The 6,024-nt window shown below is 49.2% G+C and overlaps 1 protein-coding gene across 8 annotated transcripts in view; it reads left to right on the top strand.

The window, feature by feature from the left end:
• The first annotated feature begins 3,450 nt into the window (after positions 1-3,450).
• RDX (radixin) overlaps positions 3,451-6,024 on the top strand; it is an 87,275-nt gene continuing 84,701 nt past the window's right edge. Inside the window, exon 1 of one of the 8 annotated variants that reach the window (XM_072821900.1) lies at positions 3,451-3,721. The gene's annotated coding sequence lies outside the window, so the exon portion shown is untranslated. Of the gene's footprint in view, positions 3,722-4,229; positions 4,483-4,602; positions 5,038-6,024 lie in introns of those variants that run through there. The other 7 variants (XM_072821902.1, XM_072821903.1, XM_072821906.1 and 4 more) reach the window with 7 other exon arrangements.

The raw sequence follows: 6,024 nt of genomic DNA, 5'->3' as shown, positions 1-6,024 counted from the left end.
TAACACAAAGAGGGTCACATTATTCCCCTTCTTCCTACCTTGTATGAATTTCTACTTTCTTAAGGATGAAGTGGGCAAACTGATCTTCCCAGACAGATCTCAGCGTACCTCTCTGGTTAGCAAAGTTAACTGTACTTCTTTTCTGTTTCACTTGATACTATGTGTCTCTGTTATAGCTCATATTGCACAAATGTTTGTTTGCCATTCTCATTACTGAATCCAGAGGGCCTAGTCTTACTCAAACTAACAAGGGGCCTGGAACTCAAAGTTTATTCTGGGTGGAAAACCTTCCATTGACAAACCACACTTGTAAAAATGGGGTTTCTTCAAGAAGGAAATTTATGTGCACTATTGAGACAAATGCTTTGTAACTATCAGTGGAATTCCAGAATTCAGAATTAGTCAATATGTTATGGTGGAGGGCAATAGGATTGTAGCATAGAAGAGTTAGTAATAGATTGTAATAGATAGCTTCCGTTCTTTTTTTTTTTTTTTTTTTTAAGATTTATTTATTTGAGAGAGAGAGAGAAGCTCTCATGGCCCTGAGATCGTGACCTGAGCTGAAACCAAGAGTTGCTTAACTGACTATACCACCCTGGTGCCTCTGGTCTTTCTTTTTTACACATATTAGGTAGGTGCTATATAAAATTTTTGTAACTACTGATAATATCATCAGATTATTTTTCTGAAAAAATGTAGTTTCTGCAAACGTGTGAACTTTTCCCCTTGAAATCTGAAATGTTGGAATAAAACTGAGAAAGAAAAGTTTCAGTGGAATTGTTTATATTTCATTAAAGATGCATATATTTAGACATAAAGAACAAAACAAAAACAATGGTGTGTGTAGATGACATCTATAGTGAAGTTACCTAACCCCTAACCATAAGGTTCTGCTGGCTCAGTTCATCAGTTTTTCACAGAATAGACTCATACTTAGGAAACTGTGATTTTGCTGCTTTCTTGTCACTGATGGTACACACTGTAGTAAAACTAAAATATATTTTTTACACATGTAAATACAGAAAATACTGAAGAATAGAATGAAGGAAAAAAAATGTGTCTATGGAAAAGCACCCAGCTAACACACTGGGTTTCAATCTGACTCATTCTTCTAACACCTCATGCTTTTTTTTTTTTTTTTTTTTTTTTTGAGAGATGGAGAGTGTGGGCATGAGGTGGAGGGGTGGGGGCGGGTGTGAGGGATGGAGGGAGAGGCACAATCTCAAACCGACTCCCATGCTGTGCGCAGAGCTGAACCTAGAGCCCAACAACCTGGAGATTGTGACCTGAGCAGAAACCAAGAGTTGGACGCCCAACTCAGTGAGCCATCCCAAGTGACCCCTTGTTGTTGTTTTTTAAACATACATGTGATCATACTGCATGGATGGTTTCATAACTGGTTCCCTCCTTCTAATGCTACAAAAAATATGCCATGATGTTATACACATGACACAAGCATTTAAGGTTGTTACCCAAAATGCTACAGAACATTTATAGCTACTTTTAAGCTATTTAGTTTCCATGTTTAATTTTTGCATCCTATAAATAATATTGTGATCTAGAGTTTATGAATAAAGCTTTTGCTCTATTTCAGATGATTTCATTCAGAAAGAATCCCAGATACGGGATTAGGGCTTACAAGAGGATGAACATTTTTATAGGTTGAATCACAGGTGCCAAATTGCTTTCTAAACACGTAGTTTCAGTCTACACCCCCACTCACCATGTCTGAGAGTACCCTTTTTATCTCACCAGCCTTGAATGTTATCTTTTACTTAAATATTTACCCATATGATAGCCAAATGAAATGCTACATTTTCTGGTCTGTTTGCTGTTGCAGAGTAGAGGATAAAATCAAGGCTTTGGAGTCAGACAGCTAGGTCTTGGTCATTGCTCTGCCACTTCCTGGCTGTGTTACAAAAATTACTTCTTTGAGGCTATTCACTGATTTAAAAAGTCAATGTTAATATTGACCCCAAATACAGGGTTATTGCACTTAATTATCAAAAGAGATGTGCGTGTAAAAGCCTGTTACCCTAGTGCCCAGCGTATGACAAACAATGGCCAATCTTTTGTTTCTCATTACAAAAGTATGCAAAATACATACTTTTGCTTGACTACCGTACTACCAGGAATTCACCTAATACTTTGACTATCTCTATGCGTGCAACTTGAGGTGGAAGGCTGAACAATTACCTGGCTAATCCTTGCACCCTGGGGAGAGTCAGGGAGTAATCTTTTAGTTAAGAAAAAGCACACACCTGGTTCCCATCCTTGAGGAATTTGCAACCTAAGACCTTTTAGCTCTAGGGGCCTTTAATTGTTCCGAGAGGTCTCAGAGGGCAATAGGGAAACTCACTAAAGCTCGGAGCTTAGCGAACCGAAGCCTGAGCTTAGTGAAAGTGATCTGGGGAGAGAGTTCCTGGAAAAGCTACTGTCTCAAGGAAGGCAAGTGCTAATGAGGCAGGAAGGATATGAATTACTTGTTCTGAGTGAAGCACACTCTTGAGATTTTGTTATTTGAATCTAAAAGTTCGTTCATAAAAGGCGAGCTGCATAAAGACAGCTGGGCCGATCTGGTTTAGTGCCCCGCGGTCCTTACAGGTGTGGTTATGAAGCAGGTGTTGCTTTGAATCCCAGCAGAAGGCACGAGGGAGAGCATGGGAGCGAGGCGTGGATGCGCCGACACGGACCGGGAAGAAGCCGGTCCAGCCCCGGGGGGACCCGTTTGTCCAACCTTCTCTAATTCTGCAATAACTTAGGTTCGGCTGCTCTCTGGGGGCCCTATTTCCAACTTTTTTCTTCTTGACCAACTCCTTCCAACTGCCTTTTTTTTTTTTTTTTTTTAAAGTAGCTGGTCATCACAACAACAAAAAATCATTAAATATGCTTGCCTAAAGGACGCAGATTTGCACGATCGAGGTTTTTGGTGGAAGTATCCGAAAAAGCAAGTTTTTCCAGTTGGGTATAAACTGCTACAATCATTAAAAGTCCTCTGTGGCCAACACAAAAGCGTCTACGGCGGATCTTGTCTTCAGCTGAGCAGCCGAGGAGCAGCGCCCGGGCGGGCGGCGCGTCCCGGCGGAGAGGAGTCCCTGCTCGGCGGCGATGGAAACGCGCTCGGCGAGGGCTCCGGCACCGGCGGGAGTTTCGAGTTTCCACTGGCGGCGGGGGGGGGCGGGGGGCGCGGGGGAGGTGGCGACGGGCGCACAGCTAGCTCCGGGCGGGGCGCCCCGCTGCCCGGCCTGCCCGCGCCCCTCCGGAGGGGCTCCCCGCGGGGCTCCCGCGCCGCCGCCGGCCCTCGCGAGTCCCCAGCCCGCGCCGCGACCCCCGGCGACGCCGTGTGCGGAGGGGGAGGGGAGGGGAGGGGAGGGGAGGGGAGCGGAGGGGGCGGGGCGGCCCTCACGGCGCGGCGGCGGCGGCCCTCACGGCGGCGGCCCTCACGGCGGCGGCGGCGGCGGCGGCGTGGGCGCTCAGGCCGCGGCGCGAGGCCGGCCGGCCGGCAGGGGGAGGCGGGGGGCGCGGGGCAGCCCCGCCTTTCCCCCGAGGAGCCGCCGGGCGGCCATATTGCGGAGCTGTCTGCGGCGGTGGCGGCGCCTCTCGTCTCCGGCGGCCCAGCGTCCCCCCACAGCCTCTCCCCGCCGGCCGCGGCCGCACGCCCGTCGCCGCCGCGCAGCGCCCCGGCCGCGCTCGGGGCGGGAAGCAGCCGCCTGTTCGCAGGGTAAGCCGCGGGCGCCCTCCCTTCCCCGCTGCCTCTCCCCGGCGGCGCCAAGTTGCGGCGGCCCGCGCTGCCCGGGGCCGCGCCGCGAGGGCCTGGCGCGCCTCTCGGTTGGCGCCGCGCGGGCCAGGCCGCCCTCCGGGGCCGGCGGCGGCGGCGCGCCCCGGAGCAGCCGCCGCGCGCGTGTGGCCGGGGTGGGCCCCGCACCCCCGGCCCCGCCGCCTGGGCGCGGCCCGGCCCGGCCCGGCCCTCGGGCGCCCTCAGCACCCGGCAGCGCGGGCAGAATTGCGTCTCGCGGGTAGGGGCGGGGGCGCGTTAGACCCCCCGGGCCGCAGACTGAAAGGAGGGGCGTGGAATTACTAGACAGCGCGCGTCCGCCCGAGAGCCGACCGCGACGTCGCGGTACGGGGTCCGGGGCGCGGAGCCGCCCCCACCCCCACCCCCACCCCCGCCCCCGCGAGCAGGCCCGCTCGACCTGCCGCCGCCCCCGCCCGCGCCCGCGCCCCCGCCCCCGGGCGGCCCCGTGGGCTCGCCGCCTCCGACCCCGCCCGGGGCGACCACCTTACCGCCCCCCCCGCTCCGGGGAAGCCCCGGCAACTTCGCTTCCGGGCTGACTCTGCGAGAGGGGCGCTGCGTGCCTGGAGTTGTAGCGGGCGCGCCGCCTCCGACCCAGGTACGGCGGGGCTCTCGCCCTCCCCACATGTTGGCTGCGGGCTTATTTCTCCCCGCCGAGGAGTGCTGATGAATGAGGTGGGAGATGTGAGGTCAGTTTCGCCAGACGTCGATTTAAAAATAGAGTTGAGAATTCGTAGAGGACGTTTTCATCAGTCCCGTGGCACCAAGGCTATTTGATGCAAGTGTAAACGTCTACGATAATAAGGGTTTATTTGATAAAGGAACCGTTGGACGTCCACATTGCAATCTATTGTTTACAGAGCATACATTTTTTTTTTTTTTTGGAGCGCTAAATACTCTTTTATATTTCAGATGGAGCTCTGAAGGAACAATTGCCCCGTTCACTTGTCTCCGTGGATAAATAATGGCCTAATCCATTTGCCAAAACAACATTATTAGATTTGAGAGGAGATTAATATCCAGGGTCGCACTTTTTTTTTTTTTTAATGTTCAGAATTCCATTGCTTTCACCAGTGCGCTTTCTCTCTCAGAGACTAATATGACAAAAATGTGACGAACGACAAGAGGTAGTACACTCCTTTTGAAGTTAATGGTATGCTGTAAAAAGGGTTGTACTTTTCTTTGCGTGATCACTTTTTTATGATGGAACTCAGCAAGCAGTTACTATACTAAGGAATGAATAGGTATGCATTGGAATTCTTTAGTTTTATTTAAGTGAAGCAAAATTTGATCATCGCATTTAGAAATGTTGAATTCTTGCTGTTGTGGATTATACATTGTTTTGTTCACTCCTGTTTCCCTACACATGTAAGAGTGTGTAGGAGAGACTCAAATATTTGTGGGAAAAAATATAATTAATTCCGATGTGGGTAAAGTATGTTGAATCTGTCCTTTGTTTTAGACATTGTCTTGGCTTAACTGGAACTTAAAGTGATTATTGTTTTTCCTGTGGTAGTAAGAAATGACAGACTGCTCCTCTCCTTTGTGTCTCAGGGAGAGAACAGGGGTTGTTTCTTGTTTATGGCTTTTCCATTGCCAACAGCAGAATTTGATTTTATTATTCATTTTTATCTTTTGCAGGTTGTTGAAGTGCAAGTCTTTATATATTTTTATTTTTTTTTCTGTCTTTTAATATAATCTGTGCATAGTCTAATTAGAGTTTGAAATGTGGAATGATGGTGGGAGTCTTGTTTTTTCATCCATTTTTAACTTAATGCATTTTAACTTACGCCATTTAAAAATGGCAAATTTTAACCGATATTTCTCATAGACCAAGGCCTAAAAAAGTGTGTCCTGTGAGGATAGTAAAGACCGAGTTGTGCCAGGGGAACATACTTGATAGGGTAAAGCTAATATAATTTTATGCTAGTTCTGTGAATATAGGAACTCAAGGAAATCACTTTTTCTTGGGTGGCTTTGGCCTCCAGCAGACCAAAGCTAGTGGATGCTTCTTTACTCTGATGCTACCCCTGGGACTGGACTCAGTGGGACTGGATTGAATTGGAGTTATTATTGACTCCCCTACTAGGAGGTTATTTTAAGCCTCATAGTGTTGTTGCTGATGGCTAAAGTTCTCTGGGACCTTCCCTTATTTTTGCAGGTAGTGTACGCTCACCTCTTTGGTGATAGAAGTGGTTAGTTGGACCCCAGAGAGTTTCTTAGTTTCTAGT

The sequence above is a fragment of the Canis lupus genome, chromosome 3 (assembly GCF_048164855.1).
Source record: "Canis lupus baileyi chromosome 3, mCanLup2.hap1, whole genome shotgun sequence".
Classification (NCBI taxonomy): domain Eukaryota; kingdom Metazoa; phylum Chordata; class Mammalia; order Carnivora; family Canidae; genus Canis; species Canis lupus.
This window is presented reverse-complemented; position numbering and strand designations above follow the sequence as displayed.